The sequence below is a fragment of the Pinus tabuliformis genome, chromosome 3_1, assembly GCF_031772625.1.
Source record: "Pinus tabuliformis cultivar Carrire ecotype Pingquan chromosome 3_1, CPIR1, whole genome shotgun sequence".
In the NCBI taxonomy this organism is placed as follows: domain Eukaryota; kingdom Viridiplantae; phylum Streptophyta; class Pinopsida; order Pinales; family Pinaceae; genus Pinus; species Pinus tabuliformis.
In genome coordinates, this window is record NC_142301.1 from 943234342 (window position 1) to 943250775 (window position 16434).

The window sequence follows — 16434 nt, forward strand, 5'->3', positions numbered from 1 at the left end:
ACTTTTTATATAAAGAAAAATGAGTTAAAATATAAATTTTGATATATAACTTTTTATATAAAGAAAAATGAGTTAAAATATAAAATTTCGATATATAATTTTTTATATAAAGAAAAATAAATTAAAATATATAAAAGAATAATAAAAATTGATTTTTAATAGAAATTTTCTTATTAACTATAAACATTATTTTACATATAATTTTAATTTTATATATATAAAGGTTTTGAAACAATATATATATATATATATATAAATATAAATATATAATTTTATTAATAGATGATAAATTTACACCACACAGAAATAAAAATATATATAAAAATATATGAAATACAAATATATGGAAATAAATACATATGCTACTTAAGACAATACAATATTGCAATTTACATGAAAACTGTTCATCCAATCAATTCTCTTGAAAATTGTGTATCCAATGGAAATTGAATGCATGATTTGAAACTTAGTATCAAAACATCACAATACTAACCTATCATAATCACAATACTATAGCAGGATACAAATATATAAATATATAGAAATAAATCCATATAGCAAGATACAAATATATAGAAATAAATCTATATCTTATTTAGGACCTTACAATATTGTAATTCACATGAAAATTGTTCATCGAATCAACTTTCTTGAAAATTGTGCATCCAATAGAAATTGAATACATGGTTTGAAATAAAAATTGAATGCATGGTTTGAAATATAGTATTAAAACAGCCAATACTAGCATATCATGATCACAATACTAGAGCAGGAAAACAGATGCATTCAATCAATAGAAGTACTGCCAGCTAGTAACCTGCCGTGGAGACTTCCTCACCATCAGTTCCTGGTTTTGGTGCGGAGAATAGTTTGTTGATTTCTGCTATGAAATCATCAACGTTGGCAACTGATAAACCTTTGACGACTCTGCCTTCGTCCGATGTGACTGCTCTGGTAGCTGCGTCTCTCATCGCCATTGCCCTCTTTTTCACTGTGATTCCACGCTTCTCCTCCGTGAGAAGTTTCACAGTCCTCTCCACATTCGTCCTCTGCAGTTCTGCGTCGACACCCCTGCAAATCTCCACGCTCATGCCCACCACCTCCTCCAACAGCTTGGAGTTACAAAACTGATCTGCTGCCATGGGCCACCCGATAATGGGCACCCCCTGGCTTATGCTCTCCATAATCGAATTCCACCCGCAATGGCTAAGGAACACGCCGATGGATGGGTGGGAGAGAATCAGCAGCTGCGGTGCCCATTCTCTGATGAGCAATCCCTGCTTTTTCTCACTCATTCGCTTCTCAAATCCCTCGGGCAGGAAATCCGATGAAGCGCCGTTCGCCACTTGATCGGACGGTGGTCTCACGGCCCAGATGAAGGGGTGTCCGCTTGCTTCAAGGCCCAGCGCCAATTCTTGCGTCTGGGAACACGAGATTCTCGCAAGTGTGCCGAATGAGATATAAAGAACCGACGATGGAGGATGAGAATGCAACCACGTCAGCAAAAAATCTCCCTCAGCTCGCTCTTGTGCCTTGCCCCCGGTGGCCACTTGAGCAGAATAGCCCTTGCAGTTCGAAGCTCCGACGACAACACCCTCTGGAAGCAGAGGACCCACCGACCACACTCGACCGCAACCAGTCGTTTTCATATGTTCAAGAAACTCCGGTTCCAGGTCGTCGAAGGTGTTGAGCAGGGTGCCCCAACTCTGGAGATTCTTGGGTATCTGCCGCTTCAAAAACTGATACCACGGGTCGGTCTCATTGGTCATCATGAGGCTCAGAGGGAGCTGAGATTTATGAAACCAGACGTCCGGAAAATCAGGAGCGAGGGAAAATACATCGGAATCGGTCTGCTTGTGGGGAAGATGCAACCACAGAGAATAATACACAGACGTAGAAAATGCCCCGGTGGTGCTGAACGTCACCCTCGGTATGCCGACTCTGTTGGCGACGTCGAGACTCCAACCGAAAAATATATCGGTCACAATGCACGTCGGGCGTGCGGCCGGCTCATCTGAGAGGCGTCGCAGCAACTGCTCAAAGGGGTGTTGCAGCATCTCGCAACCGCGTACGAGAGAAAAAAAGAGATTGTAGGCAAGAGAGTCAGTGTTCTCCACATCGGGGGGCAGGCCGTTGATGCCCTTCGGAAACTGCAGTTCCTCCAGGCGGATGTCCATGCTTCCATCGCCTCTGCACGCGGCACCCACCATGGACTGCAATTCCATAACATTTTTAGGAGTATTGACGATTGTTACGATAAATTGCCCTCGGTTTGCAAGAAGCTTGGCGAGATCAAAGAAGGGGATGATGTGACCCTTGGCCATCAGAGGAAACATCACCACATGAGGCCTGCTGTTACATATAATCCTCTGCGGCGTTGCCATTCTGATACGTAGCTCGCAACCAACTATTTGCTGTAAAGCCTAAAAATCACACCAGTTACTGCTAAAGCTTAATAATCACACAAGTTACTGCTGAAGGCTCAAAGGCTTAAGTTGTAAGTATGGGAGATAAACAGTATGGGGAGGAATGTATTTTTAATAGTCAACGAAATTCGTGGCAGATTTTAAGCCATACGACACGACTACATTACAGACTCTTCGTCCCTCTGGTAGATATTGAACGGTTGAGTGTAATTCTCCGTTTTATATAGATGATTAAAAATATTGAGCCGTTGAAACTTAATTTTAATTTTCCTTGTTTGTTCTGCAACACTGTTGTGATTAACTTAATTTTAATTTTCCTTGTTTGTTCTGCAACACTGTTGTGATTAATGATTAAACAATTCATAGTAATACTTATATCAAAGTTATTTTGATGTGTTAGTAAATTTGACTTGTTATTAACTTTACATAGTTTTTTTAATGTTTGTTTAATAATACGCCGTTCGGACACATCACAGTCTCCCAAATTTATTTTTAAAATTTTTCTTTCATCTGTGTTTTTCAACAAGTCGTTTGTACTCCATTTTCTGCGGCTTAGTTTCTTCATGCAGTTGTACATATTAAACGGTTGAATGTAATTCTCCGTTTTATATAGATGATTAAAAATATTGAGCCGTTGAAACTTAATTTTAATTCTCCTTGTTTGTTCTGCAATACTGTTGTGATTAATAATTAAATAATTCATAGTTCTATCACAATGATTAAATAATTCATAGTTCTACTTATACCAAAGTTATTTTGATGGGTTAGTAAATTTGACTTGTTATTAACTTTTACATAATTTGTTTAATGTTTGTTTAATAATACGCTGAAATTCGGTCCGAACACATCACAGTGTCCCAAATTTATTTTTCAATTTATTTTTCATGTGTGTTTTTCAAGAAGTCGTTCGCACCCCATTTTCTGTGCCTTAGTTTCTTCATGCACTTGTAGATATTGAACGGTTGAACGTAATTCTCCGTTTATATAGATGATTAAAAATATTGAGCCGTTGAAACTAAATTTTAATTCTCCTTATTTGTTCTGCAACACTGTTGTGATTAATGATTAAACAATTCATAGTAATACTTATATCAAAGTTATTTTAATGTCTTAGTAAATTTTACTTGTTATTAATTTTTACATAATTTGTTTAATGTTTGTTTAATAATACGCTGAAATTCAGTTCGGACACATCACAGTCTCCGAAATTTATTTTTAAAAATTTTCTTTCATTTGTGTTTTTCAAGAAGTCGTTTGTACTCCATTTTCTGCGCCTTAGTTTCTTCATGCAGTTGTACATATTAAACGGTTGAATGTAATTCTCCGTTTATATAGATGATTAAAAATATTGAAGTGCTGAAACTTAATTTTCCTAAGTTATTTTGATGTTGAATTCATGCAGTTGTAGATATTGAACGGTTGAAAGTAATTCTCCGTTTATATAGATGATTAAAAATATTGAACAGTTTGAAACTTAATTCTCTTTGTTTGTTCTGCAATACTGTTGTGATTAATGATTAAACAATTCAGAGTTTTACTTATATCAAAGTTATTTTGATGTGTTAGTAAATTTGACTTGTTATTAATTTTTACATAGTTTGTTTAATTTTTATATTAAAAATAAAAAATTTCTCTAAAAGTATGTATAAAAACTAAATAAATAATTCTTATATTAAATTTTTATTTTCACAATAAAATAATTTTTTGTTTTTTTATTTTTCATTTTCACAATAAAATATTTTGTATTTTTATTTTTTAAATTTTAATCTCTTTCCTATAATTCTTTGACTAGTGAGTAATGTAATTAGAATTAATTATTCACAATAAAATTGGTTGTAATTTATTTTTTTTCTTTTTAGAAATTTGTAAGGAAAATATAATATGGTTTCTAAAAATTTTAAACAATTAAGAAAACAACAAGATAGTTCTAATTTGATGATTCTTGATAGTTTTAATTTAATTATTTTTTATCTATATTTTATTTAGTTAGTAATTAGGAAATTGTCTAAATAGTCATCATTAACAATTAAAGCATTAGCTACTATCTTTTGGTACAATTAGGAAAATAGCAAAATAGTTCTAATTTGATGATTCTTGATAGTTCTAATTTAATGATTTTTTATCTATATTTTATTCAGTTAGTAATTAGGAAATTGTCTAAATATTTATCATTAAAAATTACAGCATTAGTTACTATCTTTTGATTGACCAAGAGGAATTGTTTCTACTAATTCCAATATCTCATTCACTTCTATTTGAACAATTAGGAAAAAAACAAGAATTCTAATTTGATGATTCTTGATAGTTCTAATTTGATGATTTTTTATTTATATTTTATTTTAGTAATTAAGAAATTGCCTAAATATTTATCATTAAAAACTACAACATTAGTTACTATCTTTTGATTGACCAACTTACAATTTTAAGGGTTCCTTTTTTTTTAATGTTAAAGAGTTTGTTCTCCCCATTGTATCTTATTCACTTCCATTGAAGAGGAGTTGTTTCTACTAATTTCAATATCTCATTCACTTCCATTGAAGAAGAATTATTTCTACTAATTTCAATGTCTAATTTTATTTGCAACTTCTATAATATAGTTAAATTGTTAATTTAGATTATTCAAAATCTAAGAAAAAATATTATTAATAATAGCATAAAATGTAAGATGTATATTGGCGAATTTTTTCCGTATTGAATTTTAGAGGATCGAGTTTTTTTCGTATCGAATACAAATTCCAATTAGAACTGGGTAACTATGGTTCATTGTAATCATGTTTTGGTGTGTGGTTGCATGTCAAGTTATTTTGGGTGAGTTCGCTAGTCAAAAAAGCTTCACAGGGTTCATTGTAATCATAAGTTTTGTGTCATCGAAAAGCCGCATATTATTGTGCGTAAGATTTATTTGTGTTATTTTGTATCTATTCCTTTTGCCTTTCCAACATTAATAAATACTTAAACCAAATTCTAATAATAAAATTTTAAATATATTTTCTAGTAAATTCGTTCAAAATTTGATAAAAATATGTTTCATATGCACTTCTAAACAAATTTATACTCTAAAATCTAGATAACTAGAGTGTCTTGAAGTTTTTTACAACACTAAATTTGTTTATACATTAAAAAAATTCAAACAATAACCAAAAAAAAATGTATTCACCTAAATCCAAAAATCTTTAAAACATAAGCACACCAAACGTAAAGGCAGCAGTGCTTTCGCTATTCACTGCCTTTATGAGTTATGAGAGGCCATGTAAATTGATGATTTTTTTTTTCAATGGACTTAAACAATTAAAAAGCAATCACAGTAGCAGCCTTCTATATATATAAGTCTGTACGGGTTATTTTATTCAAAGCAATCACAGTAGCAGTGTTCTATATATAAGTCTGTATGCATTATTCTATTCAGAGGAAAATATTGGCTTACTATACAGGGGGCACCACATGTGAGTCATTTTAAATTCATTTTATTGCATTGACAAATGTATTCTGCACTCCAGTGTGGAGTGCGAAACAATGATCCATTTACATGAATGGAGCTATAATAATTCCCCTGGCGAAATCTATTTCTGGTACCAGTACTAAGACATTCATTGGGTTGAGATCAATCTGCACTTGTTCGCCAAGATCTTCCAACAGATTCGCATATTAAATGAAGAATCCATTGGAGGCATTGCACTTGAATTTGATTCCCCATCACTCTTATCTGCGCTGCGAACGTGTTTCATGCGCCACAAGCGTATTTGTTGGAGTTGCATGGCGCGCTCGATTTACTTATTTAGGGGGGTTGGATGGACAGTCAACTTTGGGTGGGCTAGTTGACGGATGTTTAACAGGTTTATTTATATGTTAAAAGAATACGAGATATAATTAAAAAAATATATATAGGAACAGTGTGAAAATTTTATAACAAAACACATATATAATTTAAAATATTATAAAATATTAATAAGTATTTAATTGGGTTTGTTTTTGTTTTATTCATCTCTCATATTTATATTTATATTTAATTGTATTTGCTTTTGTTTCATTCATTTTTCATATTAGGATTTAAATATTGGATTGTATAGATAGTATGTCTAATATAGTTAAATTAAAATAAATAAATGGAAAATAGAAAAATATATATATATATATATATATATATAAAATTCGTTATTTGTATGAAATCATTAAAAATAAATAAATAATGTTTAATAAATATTGATCACTAAAAAATAAATTATTATTTTTATTGGATTATATAAATATATATTGTAAATTTTAATTATAGTTAATTTCTTTTTTAATGAAAAATTGCATTGAATTTTAAAAAAAATTGAAGTTGAAAAATATAATTTGAATTTAAATTTTGGACTTTTTCAAAAACATTTTTAATTATTTAAAAATTAATTTAAAAATGTAAATTAAATATTTTCATATATTTTTAAAAATTTAATTCATTTATTTATTTAAAACACAATTTTAATAAGAAATCATTTCACCAACTACAATGATTAAGACAACTGTAGTCAATTTATATCATCGGGAATAAAGTTCACCAACTACACTTATTAAAACAATTGTAATACATCTAATATGTAGAGTCCCTCTTTAGTATTGCCTTTTACGCGAAAAAAAAATAAAAAAAATTTGATAGCAACCCGGTGAAAAAGGCATTTCCCATTAAACCAACATAAATCTAAATTCACACCATCTTCTTTAAAAGATAAAAAAATCTAATAAAGTATACCGAAAATGTAAACACGACACAACGTAGAATAATATAAGATGGAATTGGTTCATGTGTCTTGTAGATAAAGAACAAGATTCATGAATAGCAAGGATTGCCAGCATGACTTACTAAGACAATGATGGAAGGCTTCTCTTCCAAAATGTACTACCATGAGGATTTTTTCTAGGTTTTTAAAGTTTTGTTTTATTCCTTTGGAAATACGGTATACAATGTAAAGTTTATTGTATTATGTAGAATTTAGTGAGATGTATGGTGTAAATAATATTTTAATAATTGTTAGGTTGCTTTTAGATTTTAGTAATAATAAAAGTTTAAATTGATATTTAAATATAGTTTTTGCCAATTTTGATGGCATTTTTATATTTTATAAATAGGATAAAAAAATTACAAATTTGTTGAATTTTTTTAATTAAAATTTTATAAATTTTGATTTAATTTTAAATTTAGAGAAATAAGATGAAATCAACAATATTATATAATACACTATTTTTTTCTTCATTTTATTTATCTTAATTTTTGGGTCTAGATGTGCTCTCGAACCTAATATGGTAAAGATGTTGAGTGTAGGGCGATAACATGGAGCTAGGTGACACTTTTCCACGAAACTAGGGAAAGTTTTGGTGAAAAACCAAACCCTCAATGGAACTCATGTGTAATCCCAAGTTAAGAGCTTCATGGAGCTTTAAGGCTTGATAGAGCTTCATGGCTGGATGGATCTCTAAGAGCTCTAAAGCTTGATCAAGCCTTAAAGCTGGAAATTTTAAAATTTATGTCAATATCAATAATGATATAAAAACTTTAAAATTGTAAGTGTTTGATAGTTTAATCCAAAGAAAAACTAAATTTAATTAGTAATTACATGCGTTGTGTATAGATTCTCATTACATGCGCTTGTGTATAAATTTGTTTTTTTTTTACCTCTATTGCAATTGAAACTGTAATATTCTTATATTTATAATTTAGTAACTTAAAAATTAGTTTTTAATATGATTTAAATTTTCATTGATACAATTTAAATAATAAATTGATTAAACATAAGAAAATTTATCAAATATTACAATTTTTTATATGAACAAGTGTAACTCAAAAATGTGAATTTGATGCTGTTGGAAATATATATTTTTATAAAATTCACTGAAAAGTTAATAAACATGATTCCCTCGGTCATAATAATATCTATTAAATTCAAATATATATATATTGTAGTAATATCCACTTCACAAAAATAAATGAATGCAGTGTTAATTAACGTAGTTGTAAGTTATAATTAATATAGTTGTAATGGATGCAATAGTATCTCTAGTTATAAATCTCTCTCATCGTGTAAAATGTGATTGCACTCAATTATGTCTTAGTATGCACAAGTGCGAAGTATATATAGAAATTTTTACTCGACCTTGATATGCAATATATATTTTTAAAATAATAATAACATAAAGAAATCATAAATTCTAAGATATTATTTGACTAATTTGAATTTGAGTAATCTAGATTTAAATGTTACATCTAAAATCAAAACAGTAAACAAATTTTCATTTTTAAGAATTTCAAAATTAAAGAAGAAAAGTTAAAATATTTTATAAAAATTTATCTATATATTATTATAATTATTTTCTTAGTAAAATAAAATAAAACATGAAAAACTAGAGTTTGAAATATATTTGAATATTTATAAAAATAATTTGTGGAATAAATAAATTTTATAATTAGCTTAAAGACAAGTATTGAGGGGCTTAATTTTTTTTTTGGATAATTATGATAGCTTGACCCAATCAAGGGTTTCTTAAAGCCTTAAGTGCTCCATCCAACTATTGAAGGTCTAAGAAATTGTCTTAGCTCCTCTTATGCATTTTTCTGTGCAACACCATTTTGTACCCTAGAGGACTTAGGGCAAAATGTGTCCTTAGGTGGTGGAGTTGATCATGTTGGATTTATAAAGAAATCCTCTATCCAATGACATAAGAGTTTGACATTTTTGAATTCATATCATATTTTTCATCTGTTTTCTTTTAAACATAATGTTTGAAATTTTTTAAAACAATTTTAAAGATTTTAATCTAAAAAACTTAGCTCTCTCCATGTAGATCATACTCATATATATATTTCTTTTAAATTGCACATTTTAGACTAAGCTATGCTAAGTGAAAATGGGCATACCTCTTAAGATATGTGAAAATTTGCAAGCACAAGCATTTCATTTAACGGAAAATCGACATATTTACAACACTATTTTTTTTTCAAAAAATATCATTAGGACAACAACATAATTCTCCCCAATTTTTCTTTTTACTCCGAACCAAAATTCACAATGGTTTAATGAATTTTGAGGGCTTATAAAAGAGGAAAAACTTGAAATTTCATCGTCACATTTGGCCCAAAAGTGTAACCCATCTTCATGCTTTCACGCTGTAATGTAGTTTACAGTAAACATTTTCACTTAATCAAAATAAAATAAAATAATTAATAATTATAATTATTAATAAAACATTTTTACCTAGTTAAATTACATAAAACTAAAAAAAACACATAAAATTAATAATTATCTATTTAGCTCTATATTTTCATATAAAAAGATTTGATCCCTCTTCACACTGGCTAAATATGAATTTGATGGATTTAAGGTGATACCTTAAATTAAAATTAATAGAATGACTTGGAGCAACATGTGTTGCTAAAGTTTTTGCTATAATCTCTTGAGGATAGATGCTCATGGAGATGAATTTGTCTTCCACCTTTATTTTTAGTCTAAATCTATTTTTCAATGTTCTAGGTTCTCATGTTTTGTCTACAATTAAGCATTTCAACAATTACAAAGTTACTATTTATTCTCTTTCTTCATTTTCATCTCTAAAAATTTGGAGATATGGGGCATGGCCTTATCTATGAAGAAACCAGAAATGATAGGCATGCCATAGAAAACACAAGAATGAAAATATATGCTATGTATGTGGAGACACCAAACATATCATTTAATTTATTATTGGAAATAAAAAATATGAAGTGTATATAGAGATGTAGAAGAAATCATGCTAAATATGGGGATGTTATATGAAATGCATATTGTAGAAGAAAACTATTAATAATAGGGATGATTAGGAATTAAAAAAAGTATAAGTTAAATATTAATTAATTTATTTAATCATAGTTCATTTATCCAATCATAGCTTAGAATTTAAAAATATGTTTTAGAAATTAAGTTGATTGTTGAGCAATAAATTTTTTGAACTATATTCAAGGAACAATATGTTGGCATTATGACGCATGTGTTGTACTTGATGGCAACCCACTTGTAGCAGAACAACTCACTTGTATATGGTAACTAGATGAATCTACATGAGAGATATCAAATGTGACAGAATGCATGGTAGTTGTGTTTACAGATGTGACAAAATGCAGGGCAGTTCAAAGGAATCATTTCATAAGTAGTATGGAATATTACAGTGTAACTGGTCTATTTAGAGGTAACAGGGCACTAGTACAGAAGAACAGGAAGATGGAACTAAGGTCGACTGATCAGAATAAAGAAGGTAAATGAAAAGGTTGATGTAAAGCAATTTAAGAAGTATACGCAGGTCCACTTAGTCAAAACAACGTATACACGCGGGTTAACAGAACAAAAGGAGCGTATACGTATACACGCACTTTCACAGGAGGAAAAGCACGTACATGTTGGAAAACCAAGGTTTTGGTCCAAGGTATTTAGTCCAAGGTATTGATCTAAGGTATTTGGTCCGAGGTATTGACCCTAGGTATTTGGTCCAAGGTATTGGTCCTAAGTGGTTTTGGTCCAAGGTATTGAGAAAGGCCTAAAACTATATAAGGAGGAGAAGATCATTAGGCCAAGAGTGCAAGAATTGAATATCTTATGAAGTGTTAGATAAAATATGCAAGTTATGGGCTTCTGATGCTTTTCTTGATCTGAACTAAGGATGCACCTATGTGGTTGATGATGGATGATGGATCAGGATCATAAGGCCTGAAATGAATTATCATTATGTGGTTTGATCATGGATAGTCTAGATCTGAATATTGACGCATGTTTTATTTTGTAAATGTTATGATCTAGGTATGACTAAAGTCTGGAATAGCTGTGAAGTTTTAAGTTAGTATTTGCAGATCTGTGCAGTGGGTCGATTTGGTAAAAGCACGTATACATGCTGGTTTGGCTCTTCCAAGTAGCGTATGCAAAAGAAAAGCTTGATGTTCAAGGATTACTGGTCTATCAGATCATTGCTGTTGTTTTACTATTGTCTATTAATGAAGTCTTCTTAGATCTGAAAGTAAAACAGAATGCATAAGAGTTTGTATCTCGTTGATTAATTAATTGAGAAAGAAGGGTGATCCTTGTTGCTATTTGTTTAGAACTCTGTAATATGACATCGGATCTTTAGAATGTCATTGATTGGTATAGTTTGTGGTTCAGAGGTTTTATGATTCAATATCTTTAGAGATATACGCAGGTTGGGCTAAAGGAAGTAGTGTATAAACATAGGTTGGATTCATTGAAGGAGCGTATACATTCTGACACATGCCTTTTGAAGTTACAATTAGTTCTAGTTGTTGATGTAGTGATCTGGGTTCAGATCTGTGTACTGGTTACAGTGATCTGTTTGTTCCAGTTGTTTGGTTGAATTTGATTAAGTTTGAATGAATGGTTGATTCAGTTGTGTTAGAGGTTTAGTGATTGTTTGATTTAGTATGTCAGAGGTTTCAGTGATTGTATGATTCAGTATGTCAAAGGTTTCAGTGATTGTTTGATTCAGTACGCTAGAGGTTTCAGTGACTGATTAATTAAGTTATGATTATATCAGAGATTGATGATTGGGTTGGAGTTATATTAGAGATTGATTAGGTTTCAGTGATTGGTTGATGCTGATGTATTTGATGGTTGTATTGCAATGGTGATCAATTCTGAGCTTCAATGTTGTTGATGGGTCCAATATGAAAATTTGATGAAACGTGGCCTTCAGATTATGGTGATGCGTTCTAGGAGTATCCAGTCTAAAAATTTATGAAACATGGTCTCTGGAAGAAGAAAGAAGGCCATATCCTTCTATAGGTCGGTGCCTATGTACTAGTAAACATATTGGCTAGTACAAGAGCTAGGGGTTGCAGCTCCCTTCCAGTAGAAGTTGGAAAATGAGAGAAGGTTGTAACCTTCTGCAAGTGGGTGCCTGCGTACTGGTATGAGTCTGGACCAGTATAATATTGTAAACAGATTTTCTTCTTATTAAAAGAAGACAAAGACAACAACAGCAGGTGGTTTTCACCCATATTGGGTTTCCACCTTAAATCTTGGTGTTCATGTGTGATGGTTTATTCTGTTATTACTACACATGGTTATTGTTTAATGTTTAATAAAGTACTGATGCACTAATTAAAGATCAACGTATGATGAATTAACTGAATCATAAGTTCATTGGATATACGTTGGTTGCCTTAAGAACAGTTGCGTGCACATGCGAGTTCCCTTCACTGAAGTATCATATATAAATCTGATTATGGAAATGAAAAAGTTATTGTTCGTAAATACTGATTCACCCCCCACTTAGTATTATTTCAAACAATTGGTATCAGAGCAAGTCCTTTGGCAGAAGCTTGATCACTTGAAGGAGATCTGTAGAAAAAATGGGAAAGAAGCTAAAGAAGAAAGCACCTCAAAAGAAGAAGGCATCTCAAAGGAACTGTGACAGTGGGAGAGACGATTGGAGATTATGTGGAAGCAACTCTTCAGTTTCAGAATCAGCTCAGAATGAAGATGAAGAAGAAAAATAATTATCAGGTATGAATTTGTTGTCCTATGGTGATACATTTCTCTATACATTTCAAGATAATGAAAGTGATAGCGAAACAACTGAATTTGTTGTTATGGATGAAAGAGAAAGAAATCAAATAGAGGCAGAATTTAAAAAGCTCACAGAGACAATTAGAGATCAACAAGATCGATTGGACAAAAGGGAATATGCCTACAAAGAAGAAGTTACCAGGTTAAAGGCCCAGTTGGAGGAAGGAAACAAAATAAAGAAGCAGTACAATGAAAAGTTAGATCAAAGTCAAAGGTTGCAGAATGAAGTGACATAATTAAGAAATGAAGTGAATGAAAAGGACACAACAACCAAGGAACTTATAGAAAGAACTAGCTATCTTGAAGGTCTTGAAGCTATGGTCGTTTCTCTAAAAGAATATCTCAAAAATTCAAATAAGCAGAATGAAGAAATACTCCAAGCATTTGAAGAACAAGAAAATGAAGTTCTCAAATTAAGGAAACAAGTGGAAGAAGGAAGAAAAGCTAAATAAATTGTGAAGAAGCAGTATCTTGAAAAGGAAGAACAATATTAGGTGGAGGTAAATATCCTAAAAGGTAAATTAGAAGAAAAGAATAAAATTTTATGATTTCAAGATAGTACTAATATTTTGGATGATATTCTTAGTAGTAAAAGATCTCCTGCCATCAAATCTAGTCTTGGTTTTCATGAAACTATTGAAGGTGAATCTAGTTCACAAGATGAGGCAGGGAACTCTAAATCTAAAATGCTCAACAAGGAGATAAGAGGTCAACCCCATCAACAACCAAGGAAAGAAAGTCTTCAAAGAAAATCATTTACTCCTAACTATGGAAGTAATAATCAGTTCTTTCCTCTGATGAATAATGTTTAATGTTTTGTATGTCATCATTTTGGACATGTTGCAGCAAGATGCAGAAGTAGAATGGTTAAAGCTAATAACCGTCACACAAAAAGATCATCAACTTCGAGGTACTTTAAGGGATATTGTTTTTCCTGCAATATGTTTGGTCATAAAGCCATTAAATGCTATAGAGGGAATATGAAACATATAATATGTTATGCTTGTAACAAGTTTGGGCATATAGCAAAAGAATGCAGGAGCAAATTTCGGCCAACATACCAAAAGGAAAAAACATCATCACACTCCAAGGTATGGAAGAAGAAGGAATTATAGACAGAAAGATGTGGCATAGCTCAGTATACAAACAAAATAGACTCAGAAGGAACTGAAAGAATGAAATTTCAGTTTCCTAATTCTCATATGCAGTTATCATGAAGACAAGTCGCGTATATACGTGAGTTAGAAGCTGCACAGTCGCGTATATGTTGGTTTGATGAAGAAGCAGTGGGATAGACTTAGAAAAATGATTTTATATGGTTCAGACAATTATCAATTATCTTTTCTGTCTTGATGATTGATGACTACAGTATGTGGATATTATTTAGAAGTGCTTTTGATCCTCATAAGTTGTTGATGAATTGATGAATATTTGATTGATGATAATTCCTTGATATTTCTTACTGATATATGCAATGATCAGACTTGACAGTGAATAGGTGGCACAGGTTCAGGGGAGAATATGTTATGCTTCTAATATTGCATTGTTGGCATTATGATTATAAGTCTTTGGTACCTAATGATTCTTATCAGTGGTGATGATGGTTATGTGGCTAAAGTGTTTAAATGATACATCATGCTATGTTACAGTTATGAGTTTCCCATGATGAAATCTCAGATGATACTTGTATTGTTTTGGGTTACATAGTTGTTATTCCGATCAGATTTATGGATAATTTTGGATGACTTTTTAATGATGCATACAATACATATATGTTTCTTACATGGTGATATTCATAAGGACAAGGAGAAGTACAAAGCTTGAGTACACAACTTCATTATTTGATGATAAGCCACTCATTTCTTTTATGCTGGTGTCATCATGCCTTCAAAGATGCATAAAGTTCATATGGTGCAATTATGATGCAGGATTCCTATAGCTCTTGGTTCTCACATGGTTGAGGATTGTTGTTGTTGATGGTATCAAGAAAGCTTAACAAATGACCATACGCTCATGGTTTGCTAGATACATAGTTGATGGATACACATTATGTTGGATACATGAATGATTACTTAAGTTGCATATTGACAAATATCGTTGGCTGACCAAGAGAATGGTGTTATTATAGGTCTCATACAGACATAGATATTTTAATACATGGATATTCGAAGACATGGCTTACTTAGTCACATAATGATGATGACTTCTTACTTTATGATGATAAGTTTGATACTCACACATGTCGATTATCATGGTTGATGGTTATAAAATGTGGGATGTTCCCTAGTGATGATACATGATTGATATATTGAGGGCTCTTATGGAAAGATCATGCAGTTCGTGATGATGATATGATCATAGATGATGACTATGGTGTTTTCACATACATATGATGTGAATGATTTTGTGTTACTGTTTGGACATGGAAGGTTATGATAAGGCTCTTTCTTCTAATGAAACAGAGCAAGTTGATCTTGATGAGATCAAGAGGATGAGTTGATATCTATATACGACATACTTTGTCACAGGTTGATGATATTTACATTGTCATATCTTTAGAACTAATGATGGACATATACAGGTTGTTCGTCTAGATGTTGCTAACAAATGCTTATGGTGCAGATCATATATGGTGTATGATAACTGCTGAGGACTGTCATGGTCTTGTTTAGATCTTTGGTCTTTGTTATAAATGTCATGTATATCACTCGATGAAAAGGTCATATAAAGGCCCATGATGTAATAATATGTCTCTGTCTGTCATAGTCTTTTAATGAGTCCTTTTGGTCATATAATGTAATTCATACCCCCACTATTCATGGGAAGGATGATGTAATAATTGCTATATTTTGGTCATGTATAAACATTTGGTATATCCCCACTTGGTTGGGTAGATGAGTCAAAATTGGTATATCCCCACTTGGTTGGGAGATTGATGTATGCATGAATCATTGGTGATATGAAGGTCAAAGTCACATAGTTGAGTTATAGAGTCATGTTGTTCTTTTGGAAAATATTTTTGTAGACTCCGCATGTGCTCAGGGGAGCATGGATGGTTTAATGCATCACAACATGTATAAAGGGGGAGTTTTATCAGAGAATTGAGCATGTGCTTAGGGGGAGCATGACCAACGTTTGTATTTAGTTGTTCAGATATGAAAGCCTTCACTTTGGTTAACCATTTTCCCTTGATATCAAAGCGGAAGAATATCTTGGTCCACCCTTTGCCCTTGATGTCAAAGGGGGAGAGTATTTTGGTGTTGGTTGTTATCTCTAATATTTTCTATAGCTTGTCATAATCAACACCAAAATGGTTGCCATCAAGTTCAAAGGGGGAGATTGATGGCATTATGATGCATGTGTTGTACTTGATGGCAACCCACTTGTAGCAGAACAACTCACTTGTATATGGTAACTAGATGAATCTACAA

At 31.5% G+C, this 16434-nt stretch overlaps 1 pseudogene; it reads right to left on the minus strand.

Moving 5' to 3' along the window:
* Positions 1 to 809: 809 nt before the first annotated feature.
* On the minus strand, positions 810 to 2639 carry LOC149190888 (UDP-glycosyltransferase 92A1 pseudogene; annotated as a pseudogene).
* Positions 2640 to 16434: the final 13795 nt, after the last annotated feature.